This window comes from Pogona vitticeps, chromosome 2 (genome assembly GCF_051106095.1).
Source record: "Pogona vitticeps strain Pit_001003342236 chromosome 2, PviZW2.1, whole genome shotgun sequence".
NCBI lineage: Eukaryota > Metazoa > Chordata > Lepidosauria > Squamata > Agamidae > Pogona > Pogona vitticeps.
In genome coordinates this window covers 211,515,257-211,534,379 of record NC_135784.1, presented here as the reverse complement: position 1 = coordinate 211,534,379, position 19,123 = coordinate 211,515,257, and positions in this window count along the sequence as shown.

Below are 19,123 nucleotides of genomic sequence, written 5' to 3'. Positions count from 1 at the left end.
AAGCAGAGATCTTCAGGAGGCAAAATGTAATTACAAGAGCTGTCATTTATATCAGTGTAATCCTATTCTTTCATAAACTGTCGTGGAACCATCCATGGACAAAAGAATGATGGATTGTTCTCTCACTAATGTGTACCACAGCACGGGTGGGGGAAGGTCATTCAGTCCTTGGGCATCATTCACTACCAAGTAAGCTCTTTATTATTATTATTATTATTATTATTATTATTATTATTATTATTATTATTATTATTATTATTATTATTATTATTATTATTATTATTATTATTATTATTATTATTATTATTATTATTATTATTATTATTTATTTATTTATTTATTTATTTATTTATTTATTTATTTATTTATTTATTTATTTATTTATTTATTTATTTATTTATTTAACGTATGCTGCCCACACTACCCAAAGGCCTCTGGGCGGCTTACAACAATTTAAATAATTACCACTGAATGCACTGAAAGGCTATTAAGCATGTAGTAAAATAACCCCTGTTCAATCTTTTCCAGTCTATTGGTCTCCAACTTCCAGGCCATATCACTGGTCATTTCCCTCCCACAGTAGATACAGTTCTGTATACCTTATAGCGTGTATTCGCTGTTTAAAGAGATCTGCAGCCCTCAACTATGGTGTGAGACATGATCCCGTTGTCTTGTGCTGAAGTAAGAGTGCAACTACATGGTGAAATACTGCTGGATTTGCTCCACATACAAAACCAGTGAATTCAAAGTACTTTTTCGTGATCACATGATGCAAAGGCTGAATAGAATTGGTCCAGCCCTTTTTACTCCCCAAGCAGCTTTCCCTTTCTGCCACTGGGGTGCTTCTTTTCAAGCTGGAAGGATTTCAATGGACTTCTTCCCATGTGGTAGTTGTGATATGTTCTTGTAAAGACAGGGTGTGTGTCTGTAAGTAGTGTTTTGGTGACTTAGCCAGCCGGGTGTGATTTTTAGGATGGGGGGTTGTGAGACACATGCAAAAGCAAAGCACTGTGCTTATGCTTCACTATCAGACTACTACATTTCTGAAAAAAGATTTTTATAGAAAAATAACATGGAAGTTACTTCGCAGCCTCAGAATACAAAACATCAAATGTTTGAAGAGTAATTTTGTAAAATACATCATGATTCACAACTCAGAATGATTTCACATGAGATCATCACTTCTTATCACCCATCTGTTACTCTCTTTCTTTATTTTCAAGTAGGAAGTGCAAGAATTGCTTCCTATCTGTTGACAAGAAACAGGGCAATTCCTGTGTGAGTTACTTAAAAGTAAGTGGAAAGAGAAATGGATGGGAAGGGGAAGATGGTGATGATCCCCATTATAGAATCATTTCAATGTGTGAATTATGATGTATCTTGCAAAATTGCTGTTCAAACCTCTGATGTTAAGTACCTATCCATGTTAATTTTCTACAGAGAAGTTTTTGAAAAATGTAGTAGTCTGAGAAAATAGCTTCAAACTGTTAAAGGATCAGCCGAGGTAAGACTAGAGAAAGGAAGGATCAGCAGAGACAGGCAGGCGGGCAAGCAGGCAGGAAGGAAAGAAGAAAGGTAGGTATGGGGGAGCTGGAATATGACTCATATCACAGACAAGAATGAATGGTGAAATACCAATTCAATCTGCATCTCCTGTGTTAGCACTGATTGTGATTTCAGACATAATACAGGCTGCAAAACAATTGCAGCAAAGCCAAATTGTTCCAATTCAGTTCTCCAATGTACAATCTGATAACTTTATGTTGAATAAAACCTTCCATGGCTGCTGAGCAATATTACAAGCCAGTTAGTTACACAGCACAGAATAAATGCAGCAGACCCAGTCATAATAGAAAGATCAGGTGCAGCTAACGGAATTACCAGGAACATTAATAGGTTATGTCAGATTTTGTTTTTAATGCAAATGGACACCCCATTCATTAGTTCTGCTCCCAAATGTGCACCTAAAGGACTTTTGATCCAGTTAAAAATGAGTTTAAGCTTTGATCCCAGAAACATTTCCCTGGGATAGATGTGTTAATGAAGCAGAGGGCACTCTTTTGTCAGGAATTTGGAAGAAGGGGAGAACAGAGCAAGAAGGAGTGGAGCAGCTGCTGTGGAGATTCCAGTCTCATCAGGAACAGCAACTGGGCTGTCCCTTACCCTCTGCCCATTTCGCTGAAGATTGCTGTGGCCAGTGGCCAGGGAAAGTAAGTGGCAATTGGCAATGAGATGCAGAACCATTTAGTTTTTAAGATGATGGCATTGAAAAGGAGGCTGAAACGTGTGCCTCTTAGCGGCTCTCTGTACAAGGACAGCAGGAATGCTTTTAGTCATCATTGGGAGGGTGGGGTGTGGGAGGTCAAACAACATTCCTAGGGAACATGAAAGAGCTGCTCTAAAGGTTTGGCCATTGCAAGTGTTTGCCCCATTCAACGATCTCCCTCTCCAGGCTGACTCAAGTGCTTAAGCAGCTGAAGTGATCTGTATGTAGCACTGATATTTTTAGGGGTGACAGTGAGCAACAATGAGCACAGCCTGTAACAACAGAAGACAAGACAGAGGGTGCGACTACACAGTGAGGGAATGAATTTTAACTCTTATTCTTTTGCTGTCAAGTTGCACCAGGGCATTTGGTTCACTTCAATATAAGGGCCACGCAGGTAGAGGAGGAAAAAAAATTCAACTAATTGTAGTTCCATTTGAAGCATTTATAGCTGGTGTTGTTCAAAGGAACTGCCTTAAGAAGGTTTCCATTGTCAGTGACTTTTTCCTCAGTTTGTCTTGCCAACAGGGTAGCTATTTAAGCTGCAAATAAACAAACAAACAGGAGCTCTGCCTAGGAAAGCTGTTTTTAAAAAACAGAAAAGTCCATTCAGAGAGAGGCTTTGCAGAGAGAAGTGAATGCTGGTGTGAGTGTTCTCGCTTGCTCTCCTCATCCTCCCTCATGAATGAGGTGAGAAGGAAGGTACACACACACACACACACACACACACACAGAGAGAGAGAGAGAGAGAGAGAGAGAGAGAGAGAGAGAGCAGAAAATTCCATGGTGGTGGTGAAGCTATGGTTTGGGTGTGTGAGACTTTAGACTGATTTTTTTCCTATGCCAAGGTGATCTAGCATTAAACTCAGTGATTCATTTATTCAAAAACTACAAAATAGATTCTGGGATACTCTTAGGACAAATCTTGGGGGGGGGGGGCAGATATTCCTGCAGTCGTGAAACATTACTCCCCGACTGCCTATGTCACCACAACACCACCCACAGACACCGTTTCCCCAAACAACTGCTCATCCAGGAAAAAGTCCTTTCAAATCATTCCAGCTTGAAAAATGCAGACACTTTCAGCAGAAGAGAAAAAAAAACTTGACATAAGAACCAAAAGGGGCTAAATCAATTCAAATTGATCGTTGCATCTTGTGATCAGTAAACAACAGGATTCATCTCATTTATACTTGCAAGCAAATCCCACAAGATTTGACTGTGTACTTACAGCCAGAGATGGCTCAAGGAAGCTTCCCTGGGCCAAAGAATACAAAATGCAACAAAGACCTACCTTTAGCTTTGAGAATGTGTCTTGTACAATGCTATATCTTCTCAGTTCTGCTGTATAGCATGGAACGATGGGCTTCAACAAAGACTTTTTTTTTTAAAAGATAAAGTTATTACAAATATGGATTTACCAAAGGATATGAAGAACTTTTTGGCTCAAGAGGGTGACGAATGAATGGACTAAGACAAATGAATGGAGCTTAAGACATGATAAAACTCATCAAACGCAGAAATCTATAACACTTCAATCAAATAATGCGAAGCAAAAAGAATAGATTGTTATACTGTATCTGATTATTCAAGAGAAAATTAATTGGAAAAGAGGGACAGGAAGGAAGAGAACTGATTAGCTGTGGACACAACCCTACATCAGTGTTCAGAGCTGCTGTACCCAGTTCGTATAGCTATACTGACATCCAGCCTCCAGATGGAGAGGAATGAGAAAAAGAAATTAGCAGAACGCTAAGGGGACAGATGCACGCATGACTGGATCAGTCACCACCGCACCAACAATGCTGGAATATACAAGGTGGAAGCCTGTGGAAGTGATTCTGACCTAGCACTCCAAGCAAACATCTGAGTTGCTAGGACAATTTGGGACAGAAAGCGTCACATATTTTAGTGGTTAGCTAGGGCACCACACCCTCTTTAGGTCATTAACAATGTAGGGCATAACTCTAGGTTACAGGGCGATGGAGAGCAACTTTGTGGGCCAAATCCTCTTTCCATTGTGCACAAAAATACCAACAACAAATAAGATATATCTTTCAATTAAGCAGGAAATGCTTTTTTTTTTAAAGGGTTTTGTGGTTGATATTTTTTTTCCTATTTGGCATAAAGGGTTTTTCCTGACTCCTGACCCAATGAGCACTGCTGTTTGTTCTATGATTTCAGTATTGTGGTTTTGGGAGACCAGGCAGCTGCAGAATTATGCACATTAATAGTGTTAACCGCAAATGATGTAAACAGAACACCTCATTAAATTCAGTTGGGGTGATTCTACAGGATGCAGCACCAGGAGATTCACCTACTTTTCAGCACGATCCGATAAAAGCCTACTCAAAACTGAGTTCCAGATGAATTCAACAAGATTTTCTTCCAAGTGCAGTACAGAATTGCAGCCTCACCCTGCACATTTTTCTAGACTCTTGGTGATGATATTGATCTTCTTTTCAGTTTTGCTCATTGTGCTGCCAGTCAGGGCATTAAAAACATAATACAGTGCCATTCTGGTTTTTAATTGGGCTTCTAATAATTGAGGGGTTTTTAACCCCCCCTGTTTATTTTGGGGCAATAACTCAATTGCTCAAGTCTTATAACAAATTGAGTTGGTGTAAATGATTCACAGTCACCCATAACTAATAATGAAAGGTTCTGCTGATCTCAACATCCTGTTCCTTGCTGGACCTTGTCCGCCACCTTCCAAGTCTTCTGTACCTGAATTTACATATCAAGAAATACTGCATTAGGGGAAAACAAAAGATAAAATTCAAAGATTTCGTGTGGCACTGATTGGAGAGGTGATTTGTTCCCCAGAAGACAATTGTTCTAAATATTTTTTTAGTAAGGAGTAATGACAGCCTATAATGTTATTAGTTTTTAAAAAATAATGACTTGTTCCAAAATTACCAAGATTGCTTTGTCTTTGTATTTCACTTGCTGTTTGCAGTTGTTTCTAACATTCACAGTCATCCAAAACAAGTAATGAAGTGGTAATGTGAACATCTGCCCCATTTTATAATTGTTGCTGTTAAGCTGGTCACCTCGAGGCACCAGCAGGAAAGCACAATATAAATGTTGATCTAAATAAGTAAAGTAAAATGTTTAAATCATAATATGTGTTTCAATCACAGAGGTAGGGAATGTCAATGCTATATATATATATTCTATATATATATTCTATGGATTTGGAATAAAATACCAAAATATGACAATGGACCAAACTGTGTTTGGAAATGATGGGGTTCTGCAGTAGCTTTTAAGAGACTAAGAAGTCTACCAGATGCACAATCAATTCAATGTAAGGAGCCCTGCCAGCCTAAGGATTTGGGCTGGATGCTCAGCATCCCCTTCTGAATGTCTGATTCTGAGCTCTAATCCACAGCATTGTGCATTTGCTTAGTTGACTGCTGTCAAACTGCTCATGCAGTACTAACTTCCTCTCATTCCAGCCCAGCCGACCTCGAGATGTTTAGTCAACAGTGAAAAGGAAGAGTGGAAGGCTGGGGAAAGGGGTTTTCTCCAAGGGAGCTACGACTGACAAGAGCACTGACAGGTACCTGAGGAGATGAGAAACGACCAGAGGGCATAACTATGGAAAGGAGACTGTTATTTTCAAATAGGCAGTTTGGTAACCTGAGAGAAAGCTGTGTTTGGCTTTGTTCTTTGGTCACCCGTCCTGCAATTCTTAGACAAAGGCGATGATAAATGTCAGACCACTCAAGCATGTTGTGTAGTCCGGTTTCGGAAGAATTTTGGGAAAGGCACGGAGGCTGCGAGCATGAAGCCAACTCTGGAAGCCTGAAGTACTTACACCCTGGATGTGGTTCAACATTCCAGTGAGCTTCTGTTTGGCAAGATGAGGAGGATCGCTAGTGATGCTTCCACCACAACACAATAGAGCTGGCGAGAACTGATCCCTTGGGACATGTGTTGTCCGAGAGACCCTGTTCAACTGATACCTTTCCGTATTTATTGAGGCCATAGCTCAGTGGTAGAGTTACATGTTTTGCACACAGCAGGCCCTAGATTTAATCCCCAGCAACTCCTGATAGGAAGACCCTGATGAGCAGCTACTGATCATGAGTGTTACATTGTCTGACTCAAGATAAGGCAGTTGCATATACTCATAATGTGAAAAGAGCATGTACCATATAGGCTTAAATGTGGTCTCATATTAGGTGTCCCACAATGGTATCAATTCCTGTTGTAGTGGGCCTGCTGGGAAACAGCTTGAGGCTGTCCTATTCCCAGCAAAATATTTGTTCATTACTGGCGTCCTAAATTACATACCAAAATGTATTCAGCCATGCATTAAATTCACTCACCGACTCACTGGCTTGGCCTGCCTAAGGCCTCAAGGTGGTATGCAGCATGCAAAACAACGGCATTTATTTATTTATTTATTTATTTATTTATTTATTTATTTATTTATTTATTTATTTATTTATTTATTTATTTATTTATTTATTTAATTAATTTATACCCCACCTATCTGGCCCACCGGACCACTCTAGGCGGCTTCCAAATATAAAATCAAATAATAATCAAATAATATTTACATATCAAAATGAGAGAAATTACACGGTGGCCAAAATGCTGCTGCTTAGCAGAGTAAATTGCACTAGAGGAGGCCTACTGAATCAGTGGGAATTTGGTGAGCAACCTCCTCCATAAGTTCCATTGATTGAAATGTTGTTGTTTAGTCGTTAAGCCGTGTCCGACTCTTCGTGACCCCATGGACCAGAGCACCCCTTTTCTTTGCTTCCAGAGTATCTGTATCTTTACTTAGCTGAAGAACATGCAAGAAATTCATCATCTTGTAATATGTCAGTAAACTGGATTCCAAGTTTGGGATCATGGTTGTTGTTTAGTCATTTAGTCATGTCCAACTCTTTGTGACCCCATGGACCAGAGCACGCCAAGCCCTCCTATCTTCCACTGCCTCCCGGAGGTGGGTCAAATTCATGTTGGTAGCTTCGGTGACAATGTCCAACCATCTCATCCTCTGTCGTCCCCTTCTCCTCTTGCCTTCACACTTTCCCAACATCAGGGCCTTTTCCAGGGAGTCTTCTCTTCTCATGAGATGGCCAAAGTATTGGAGCCTCAGCTTCAGGATCTGTCCTTCCAGTGAGCACTAATGGTTGATTTCCTTCAGAATGGATAGGTTTGCTCTCCTTTCAGTCCAGGGGACTCTCAAGAGCCTCTTCCAGCGCCACAATTCAAAAGCATCAATTCTTCGGCGGTCAGCCTTCTTTATGGTCCAGCTTTCACTTCCATATTGATTCAAATGAGCCTACTGTCACTGTGACTTAGTATGTTAAAGTATATTTAATATCATGCAAGGTTCATTAATTTAAAAACTAGCAATCAGTTCATCTTTGCAAATTTTCAGCCAGTCCCAACATAACACCCACTCAAAGCACAGAGGTGCTGCAATAATTAGAAATCAAAATCCACTAGTCCAAAAGGCCTTCCAAAACAAACAAAACAAACGTTTCTGAAAAAGACAATACAAATCTGCCTAGTGAACATCCTTAATGCAGAGAGAAGTGCCACACAACAAAGAAAGAAAAAGAAAAAAGAAAGAAAAAGAAAAAAGCCCTGCTCCTTGTCATAATTATCAGTCTGGCTTGTGATGAAGTTTGCAACTTGGAATAGAGCTTCAGATATCGCACACTTGATAGAAAACTGCTTCAATGGGAGGCAGGCATTCCTTGCACTGGACTCATGTGCTGTATCAGAGTCACATGCAACTTCAGTGTGTGAAGAGAAAAAAAAACAACAAAACTTAAGACCAGCCAATAAAACGGAACATGTGAAGGGGAGCTGCAATAAACAGCCAGGCCAGGACCATCAATGAGAAGATTGCTGAACCTCCTACAATTCTAAAACTACCCGTATTTGCCGGCATATAAGACGACTGGGCGTATAAGACGACCCCCCCCCAACATTTCCACTCAAAATATAGAGTTTGTTATATACTCGCCATATAAGACTACCCCCTCTTCCGCACACCTTCCACACACCAAATAAAAGGTGCTATGCATTGTCACCATTGTACGACCACAGCACGACCACAGCACCTCCAGCCCGCCCCTGCATCTCCCTGTGACCGGTACTAGTGCGCAAGTGCGCATATGTGAGCTCTGCATAGACAAGGGGCGGGCCAGAGTGCCGCTGCTTCCCGCCGAGCAGAACGGGCTGGTCACATTGAAAAAGCTGGCACCCTTGTCTTGCTGCTGATGCTCGCCGCGGCTACGCTGGATCCCGCGCGATACTGGACGGTATGTAGAATGAGATGGGCAGGCATCAGGAGGCTACTATGAGCACCGGGCGAGCATCGAAAGGCCACTATGGGCAGCTATGCCTATCCCAACTGAAGTGCACCCGGAGTATAAGACACCCCCCCACACTTAGAGGCATGTTTTTCAGGGCAAAAAAGTAGTCTTATACGCCAGGAAATACAGTAAATTTTATCAGAGAGCAATTTCAGGATAACATAACTGTAACAGGCAGCCCTAACCTCACCTGTCCGTCACAGCTGGGCAGTGGATCATCAGCCAATGGGGTGATGGAGGGGGAAGCTGGAGAGGGAGGAGCTGGAATAAAAAGGGGTGTGAAGAGGGGGTGGAAGATCAGATCTGGAGAGTGAGAGAGAAAGAACTTGTTTTTAGAGGCCTGCGTGCCAAAGTGTTCAGTGAGGGAAGTCTGTGATTGATTAAATAAGATACAGTGATTGACATCGTGATTAGCTACTTGTGATTTTCATATTTTATTTTGTTATCAATAAACCAGTTTTGTTTTGAAGGAAACTTTTGTCCTTCTTAAGTGGTCTTTTCAATTGGTGGCAGCAAGAGTGTGAAGTGATGTGGTGGGCATTCTGAGAGGCCTGAGTTGGCAGGGACATCAGAGTGGCCTGCTACGTTACAATAACTTCCTGTCTTTTCCTGTGACACTTTCCAGGGAGCTAGAGCAGAGCTTGGAAAAGTTACTTTCTTGGACTAGAACATCCCAAAATGGGACCCCCCAGAATAAGGTTAAGACCCCAACTTCATTTGTACCTTGGAAGGCCAAGTGATCAACAGAGTTGTAAGGATTTTGTCTAGTCTGCAGAACAGGCCTAAGTTGCATTTCCTCAACTAATATGTAGCTCAGAACCCAGTTATGTGCACGTTTCTGAATGTAATTTGCGATCAGTAGCTGTTCAGGTCAAAAGTTGCTTTAAAATGCCTATGTTAGGAAAGCTACAAGCAAAAAATGCTGACATTAGGAGAAATGGCATGGGAAGTAAGTAGGGAAAGCGGAGGATGGTGCATACACCACAAATGGTGTATAACCTCAGCATTAATATATGATTTCTCCATCCCCTAATTACCAGTAGATGTGGTTTCATAGAAGCAAATAAGAATCATGTCGATTTATCCACAAATTCCAAAGTCATTTTATTCTGAGAACCAATCCAGCTTCACAAAAATGGAATGAAACATCTGTCACGAAAGATACCACAACACGCTTTTCAGAAGCAATTGTGTTAAATGTTTCTTTCCTGATCAATACACACGCTCAGCTTTTAAAAAGAAAGATGACATCTTAAAAAAAAAGTTTAATCCAGTCTGTTAGCGTTATGCTGAGAGTCTGAGTCACCCAGCATCCCACCATCCAGCCATAATGGAACCTCCTACCTTCAAGGAACAAAGAAAACGAAGGCTGCGTGTTAATGTATTGAAAGAATGTTTGATGTTGGTGGGAACTGACTATGACTGAAAGCTAGCCAAGCAAGCAAAGGCACTGCCATTGCCAACAACTAGCAGGCAGCGAAGATCACAGTGATTCTGCTTTGAGGAGCTTCTTTGCAGTTAACCATGGTTGCCACAGGAAAGGGAACATTACAGGCTAATGCAGGACAAGCACATTGAAGCCATAATGACCTTTGCAATTCCAGAAAGTGTGACTGCATGGATCAGTATGGCATGTATCACTGCACCGTTGATAACTCATATTGCCATTTTGAAAATATTGGGCTGCCTACCTTAATCAGTCAACAGCTCTCCAAAGTCTCAGACAGAGGTCCTTCCCAGTGCCGATTTGCTTTAAGGAATTCCATCTGGTGTCTTCTGCATGCACTAAACTACATGGATGCTCCAGATTATGGGCCTTCCTCTGAATGGCACATGAAGGGAATAGATATTTTCACAACTGATAGGATTAATCTTTTCTAGCTTCCAAAACTTTTCAGTGTTATCAATAACACTACAAAAGAAAACAGTAATAAAGTTGGCTGATCAGGGCTGCTCATTACCTTTTGGGGAATTCATGAACCAAAACTGCTGTTTGAAGTTGTATCCTACCCTTCTTTGAATTTAAAAAAGGAAGTTGAGACATCGGTATCCCTACAATTGTTGTTAGATATCAGCTGCCATGAGCCTCAACTAGCACTGCTTATTGCCCAGAATTATCAGAGTCATATTACAACATCTAAAAAGTTGCAGAGTCTTTACCCATTAGAAGGAAGTGATTTGAATGTAAAAGGATACACACATATATAGACTACAAGCAAGACAACTTGTAAACAGCACGCCCACCTCATGCATATCTGTCAAGGTCAAATATATTTCAATAATAAGCTCTTAACTAAAAAAAAGTTACAAATACTCAGTTCTTATTTCAATCCAAAAAGGCAAGAGATTTTAGCCTTAAAAAGCACATCTTGCAAAAAAGTAAAAATCATTAAAGCAGGAATACATTTCTTAACCTTTAAACATTTTCTAAGTGCTCATCCATCTGTCTGCCAGTTTAAACCTATGGAAGAAAACTGATGATTTTTATGCTGTAGTTGTTGGTGTGTTTGGGTCCATTATCTTTTATGACCCAACTCTGACCAAACTTCAGCTGTCAGACAGATGGTCTCACACTGAACTCTAGAATACTTTGGCATACAGTGGAGTTTATGGTTGACTCAATAACTATAGTACAAGGTGCCCAGGTCCTGTGGCTGCAAACGAAGTCCAAATCATCACCCCTCCATACCATGACAGTTGGTGTGAGGTGTTTGTACAGATGCTGTGTTTGGCTTTTGCCAAATATGGAGCTATGCATTTTGGCCAAACGTCTCCACTGTGATCCCATTTGTCCAAAGGACATTGCTCCAGAACTCTTGTGGTTTGTCTAGATGCAACTTTGCAAACCTAAGCCATGCTGCCATATTCTTTTTAGAGAGAATACGCTTTCTCCTTGCAACCATTCCAAACAAACCAAACTGGTTTAGTCTTTCTAATTGTACTGTTGTGAACTTTAACATTTCACATGCTAACTGAGGCCTGTAGAGTCTGAGATATAACTCTTGGATTTTTTTGCAATTTCTCTGAGCATTGCATGGTCTGACTTTTGGGTGAATTTGCTTGGATGTTCAGTCCTGGGAAGATTAGCAACTATCTTGAAAGTTTTCCACTTGTGAATAATCTTCCTTACTGTAGAATGATGGACTTTAAATTGTTTGGAAGTGGCTTCATAACCCTTTCGAGATTGACGGGCAGTGACAATTGTTTCTCTACAATCATTGCTGATGTGTTTCCTTCTTGGCATTGTGTTAACACACACCTGAATGCTCCAGACCAGCAAACTGCTGAAACTTCGGCTTTTATAGAGGTGGCACACTTGCTGATGTTCAGTTACTCAAGGGCATTTGGTCAGCAGCACCTGGCTGCTAATTGCCCTCTTAATTCCTACAGCAGCAGTAAGGCTGTACTTAGTTTTTCACACATGGCTTCTCCATTTTGGCTTTATTTTTATAAAATAAATGACACAATATAATATGAAATGTATTGTTGTTCATCTGATGTAGCATATCCCTAATTTTCAGACCTGCTAAAGGCCAGATGATTTTTATTATGTCCTGCTGGGGAAAATCATAGAATTCAAAGAGGGTGTACTTTCTTTTTCATATGACTATACTTTCAATGTTACATCTGCTTGCCCTGAAGCAACCTCTAACTGGCAGTTCATTGCTGTTCAAACCTCTATGTTATGATTGCATTTCACATTTCCAGGGTTACATTTCTTATATCCCCTTCATCATAGCATACTTTATTTATTCAACATTTCAAATTTGAATAGCTCCCCCTCCCCATCAGGTCAGCATTGGGAAGTCTTGCTTGTGGGTTTTCCCCCCTGTTGCTCAGTAATCCAATAGACAATCTTGACAGGTATGCCTGCCCTGCTCCTGCCAGGAACCACCTTTTGTACTTGCAAAGTGTACCATCACCATTCCATGCACAATCATGCACTGAAGCATACAAAATAAACTTTGGACAAACCTCCATTTTCCAGCTGGGTGTCCCATTTGTTAACCAGGTATGTTGCAAAAGATTCTTGCTGAATCAGGCCTAAAATCTCTCTCACTCAGTTGCATACAGCTTTCCATAAGCCACCCAAATGCCTTTAGTATGTCCACAAGCAGAGTCTGAAGGCAATCGCCATCTCCTGCCATTGCTGTCTAGAAAATGGATATTTAGTCATAGAAAACTTGTCCTGTATGGTCAACATCAACATTATCATCCATTTGTTCAAGGAATTCCTTGGTTCAAACGAACTTCAGATAAGCCTTCAACAATCAAGGTCACCTTCACCAAAGATCCAATCCTTCGACTGAGACTCAGCAGCTGTATATGCAGCCAAAATGTGGAATGGCATTTGGATGGGAACAAGTGTTCTCCCTTGATTTAAAAAAAAAGCCCCATAGTATGTTCCCAAACAATAGTCTTTGCACATTAATGAACTACAAATCTGAAATGCCTATTCAGACTCTTGTAGGTTTGTACCACTAATTACTTTAATTAGTCCCCCGTGAAACAAACTATTAGAAAAGGCATTGTTAATTTGTTCCAAAGCAAATGATTATCTAAAATTTACACAGTAGGGAAGTTCTTAATTAGACTGTCATCAGCTGGGACTCTGAGTGCCCCTGGCAGCAAAAGGCTAATTAATTACGTGTGCTTCTACATGGCTGAAATTTTGTCTTGTTGCAGGCACTTCATTGCCTGGCTTCCTAGTAAGAGGGCTGTAAGCATCTTGCGAGATGAGCTGTCAAAACATCCCCCCTTCTTTCTATAGCTATGCAACCTTAGAACGAGATAATCTCAGGCTGCTTTTGCACTAGCAGCTGACTGCTGGTTTACTACTGTACAATACTATGAGACCTATAGCCAGAAATATTGTGACCAAAGAACCTCAAAAATACACCAAGAAGCCATGGGAAGAGAAGCAGAAAATGGATAAGGCAGATAACCTACCTTTAGGTTATAGGTATAAAGTTATACAGTAGCATTAAATATTAACAAAACAAACACTAACTTCAACATTTTTAAAAAGCATGTAGTGTTCATCAGTCAGTCAAAGGCTCTTGTACCCATCAGTTAGAAGGCTGGCTGGTGAATATAGTCAAACCTTGAGAATTTAGCAGTCAGATCCCTATGCCAGGGTTAAGAAATCTATGGTCCCCTCCCCATAAGAATTGTTAACATCCAAAATTCTTTCCACTGAATTAATGAAGAGATTTATGAGTTTGAGGGGAAAACATTAACTGGACAAGATTCTCACTCATCCTGAGCAGCTGTCACAGCCTATCTTCTCAACAATGTAGGCATCAGCTGAAACCAGGGAGAGGCACAAGCAATGTACCCTATCTTGTACATCAGGTAATGAGTGGCCAGCGTCATCAGCCTTGCCCTTCTTTTTAAAAAGGGTAAAGTCACCACCCATTCAACAGTATGCTCCGAGTGAATAATGAGATCCATCAATTGGGAATTATTGCCCAAGTGTTCATACTCACCTTTTAATTGGTGGCTCATGGACATTCCCTTGATGTTTTTGACTAGAGATGCAGGAAGAAGTCCACTCAGTCCACATTTTAATGCAAATGTTCCCAATTTTTTTTATTTTGAAGCAACACATAATGCACTTATGTACTGAAATTTACACATCTCCAAATTCCCATTTGAAATACACACCCCTTAGCAGCAGCAGCAGCAGCAGCAGCAGCAATAATAATAATAATAATAATAATAATAATAATAATAATAATAATAATAATAATAATAATAATAATAATAATAATAATAATAATAATAATAATAATAATAATAATAGAACTGGATATGCTGGCCAAAAACCTAAACTGGTAAGCTTGTCTAGCCCCATTTACAACTCAAAACCCAATTGCGCGATTCACAGAGACCACAAAGATGTGGATATACCACCTTAATAAAATGCACTGGAAGCCCTGATGTCTTATTGACTCTCCCTCTTTAGCTCAGTAGAACCAAACTACTGCATAATTTGTTTTCCCATCAGCAATTAAGCAGCTGCTGAGCTGTCTGCCAGATGCCTATCATATGATGGCCTTTCATTAAAAACATTGTTTGTCTTATTTATTTTTTATTTATCTTCTCTCATCCTTTTTTTTTTTCTACACATGCAAGTGCTTTTTGGCTCCAGTCAGGAACTGTGCGGTTATTTACTACTGAGATCTTGGTACAGCTCCAGGGCTAGGCCGGTGGTTAGCCAAACTGAGGCACATTGCATCAGATGATAGAAGGTCTGAGGGGGCAACAGCGCTGCCACTGCCACCCCTACTCTACTGCATGAGCTGCCTGCCCTGCCACTGCCGCCACTGGCCACCAGCTTACTAATACTGCCACCTGCATGCCCACGCTGGCCAAGGAACACCACTCAGCCCTAAGACTCAACTCTAAGGGCGGAGGAAGAAGTGGGTTGGCATTGTTGCCTTTCTTTCCCCACTCCCTCCACTGCCTGCCTGCACACCCCAACCCTTCCTCAACTGGCTTTTAGAATACCAGTGAGATTCCATAAGGCTGAGGAGAGGAACTTGGGATAGCAATTGCTTTTAAAAAATTCTGGTGTGCCTGCAAATTTCGCAACTGGGAAAATTCTCGTACTGGCCAACAATTCCTTCTCCTGGACTTGATTAAAGTAGCCTTCCCCTGACCTCCTGTCCTCATATGTATTTGCCCATAACTGTAGTCATCTTCAGCGTGATCAGCACATCTTGAGGGAGGAAATGAGGTGAGGAAATAATCATGCCTGAAGCATTGGAAAAACACTTTCTGTCGGAGTTGGCAGCTTTGCACTAAGTGGCTAAATTACTAATAGGCAAAATAACTACATAGCAGCTTCCTATGTATTAAACACATCTGGTTACCCTCCTGAAGTTGGTGACAAGAACAGCCCTGTGAGGCAGGCCACTTGAACTAAGAAACAGAAAGTGTGCTGTTGGTGGTGACATATACATTCGGCAACTAGCTTTATATGATTGATGAGCACAGCATGGTCAATAAATTGTGGTTTTGCTTAGCTCTGTAGGAAGCTTACCGTTATGGGGATATCAAAATAAAGCACTGTCCCAATGAAATTCATGTGGCCAAGAGCAGTGTTTAACAGCAAGCAGCTCAGAAAACTGATAGCCATCAATTCAAATGGAACTGAAATGACTTCCCAGAGCTGTCAACCCAGAAAAGTCTCCTCAAGATGAGTTCAAGAAGCATCTGAAATGGCTTGCTTCACAGACCATAAGGAAAGTGAAATGAAGTTCCAAACAAAAAAAAAAAAAAAAAGGAAGCAGGGTGGGACATGGGAAATCCTCCATATGCACAAGTTATGGTAACTTGACCTGCAAGGCTGATTTTCTCCAGACCTCAAAACCAGGCCATTAGCTTGCCTAGTAGAGAACCACCTAAAGGAGAGAGTTTAGGGGAAAGACTAGGGGTGGGGGAAGAGTACTTTCTTTCAGGAGTATTTACCTTTGCATTGTTGTTGTGGGTTTTTCGGGCTCTTAGGCCGTGTTCTGAAGGTTGTTCTTCCTAACGTTTCACCAGTCTCTGTGGCCGGCATCTTCAGAGGACAGCACTGGCAACATGGTCAAAGAGCCCGAAAAACCCACAACAACCATTAGATCCCGGCTGTGAAAGCCTTCACGAATACATTTACCTTTGCAGTTTAGCATAATGCAGATGCCCCCGCTCAAAAGACTTATGTCTCCCCCAATCCAGTTGTCTGGTGCCAGAACATCCTCATAAGAGCCATATAAAATTAATAGACCTCTAAGGAAAAATCAGAAGCCTGTATCCATCAGCTGGCATTTATCCCATTTATGGTTAATTCCAGAATGAAATCAGGCAACCATTTCCAATCATATAAAAATTCATCTGGGTTTCAAAGTATAAGTCTTTTCATTGCTGAAATGATTCCAGGCAACATCAGCTTGTCTAATTCTTCAACCTTTATTTATCGACATTGCTTCTATGCACATAAATACTTCAAAGCAGTTGAAAAATATGCAAAAGTCTTACAGCTATGGGAAAACCGTAAGCACAAATGCTTAAAGATATAAAGAAATATCCACATCATCCTCATCTACAGTCATGGCCAAAAATATTGGCACCCTTACAATTCTGTCAGAAAAGGCAACCCTTCTCTTAGAAAGTTGTTGCAGTTGCAAATGTTTTGGCACTCACATGTTCATTTCTTTGGTTTGTGTTGGAACAACACAAAAAACAGAGAAGAAAAGTCAAATCTGATACAGTCCCACACAGAAACCCAAAAAATGCACTGGCCAAAAATATTGGCACCCTGTCTAAATTGAAAGAAATAGTTGCTTTTCAAACATGTGATGCTCCTTTAATTTGTATTTAGACACACTTTTTACCAGTAAGAGGTGTGGGGAATATAGTAATCCCACTTGCAACCAGTTAAGATGGAGAAAAGTTAACTCAACCTTTGTGTTGTGTGTGACACTGAGCATGGAGAAAAGAATGAAGTGTAAAGAGTTGTCTGTGGATTTGAGAGAAAAAATTATGGAAAAATATGTACAATCTAAAGACTACGAGTCCATCTTCAGAGATCTTAATGTTCCTGTGTCCACTGTCCACAATATCATCAAGGGGCTTACAGCCCATGACACTGTAGCTAACCTCCCTGGACGCGGACGGAAGAGCAAAATTACTGAAAAATTACAACAAAGGATTGTTTGAATGGTGGATACAGAACCCAGATTAACTTCCCAACAAATTCAAGCTGATCTGCAGACACAGGGTACAACAGTGTCAGCTCGCACTATCCATCACCATCTGAATGAAAAGAGACCCAGGAAGACACCACTGCTGAAACAAAGGCATCATAAAAAAGGAGTATGACAAAACATATGTGACGAAACCACAATCCTTCTGGGAGAAAGTACTGTGGACAGATGAGACAAAAGTAGAGCTTTTTGGTAAAGGGCATCATGGCACTGTTTACAGAAAACAAAATGAAGCATTCAAAGAAAAGAACACAGTCCCTACAGTCAAACATGGTGGAGGTTCCAAGATGTTTTGGGGTTGCTTTGCTGCTTCTGACACTGGATGCCTTGACTGTGTGAACAATATCATGAAATCTGATTATTACCAAAGAATTTTCGGGCGCAACATAGTGGCCAGTGTCAGAAAGTTGCATCTCCACCAGAGGTCATGAGTCTTCCAGCAGGACAATGACCGGAACCACAAAATGTATCCACAAAATGTGAATAAACAAAATGTATGTTTAATACTGCATATTTTAACAGCCGCAAGGATTATATTTGCACAATACTGGAAAAATAAAGAAACACCTACAGATCAAGAAATAATTAAAAAGATATTGGACTGTACTGAAATGGATAGACTGACACTGAAAATCAAAGGAAAGGAAGATGCAGAATATTATCAAACATGGAACTTGTTTTATCAACGGTTAGAAGCATGTTGTATAGATTAAGAGCTTAATATGTATTGTAGTTGTATTAACAAATGATTATTCTGTCAGAAAAGGAAACCCTTGGTAGGAGACCCCGATATATCCTCCCCCTTGGTTTTATTTCTGCCTGGTCTGAATTGGCTCAGATGTTTACATTTCCCTTTACTGTAATTGTAAATAACTGGCTTTTGCTGGTAACCTATATTAACTTACTGGGGTTTGATATGCAGTCAAAAATGTATAATGGAAATTTTAAGGCAAGCTGCCACTATGACTATAAGTGTCATTATTTTTGACAAACGGGTTGTGACACTTGCTAAACCAGCTTGTTGCCCTGGGACTAATGTACTGAAGGATTCAAATAAAGGTAGAGCAAATTACTGGATTGACAAACACCACTTGCTGGTCATATTAACACAATGCAGCATTTTATATAATACAAACAAATTATTTCAATCCTTCACAATTCTCTTCTTTGTTGGGGCTTTTAAAAAATTATTTATAAACACGTTCAGCTTTCAGGTATGAAAGAGATTCTTTTGCAAGGCAATGTTATTGTACTGTGCCCTTGCTTCCAGACTTGGCTGGAAAGCTGCATGATTGTTTTGCAATGATTTTAACAAACTGCTGTTCAAACCTTATTTTTAAAATACAATGTACATTTTCAGGGCTGCTTTTTCTACACCCCCTTAATTATTTTAGCACTCTATGCATTCAAAATTTCACATCCTGACACGGTTATGAGGTACATATACTTGGAGATTAGGATAGGGAGTATGTTAAGGACTAAGTTAACGGGAAAAAGAAATTAAAGTTCTCTGACACACACATTCATTACCATAATACATCTGACGACATTCTTCCATGGCTATAGCTAGCCACCAAAGGCCTGTTTGGAAACTAAATAGGCCAGCCAGATCAGCAGCAATAGATTTCAGGGCCAAAACCTGGGACCAAGTGGTGAGACTTATTGGTGTGAAAAGGGTATGCCCTTCTGATGTCATAGTGGTGAGGCAGGCCAAGGACAGGAAGGGGCCTGGTTCCGTTTCCAGGCCAGCTGGG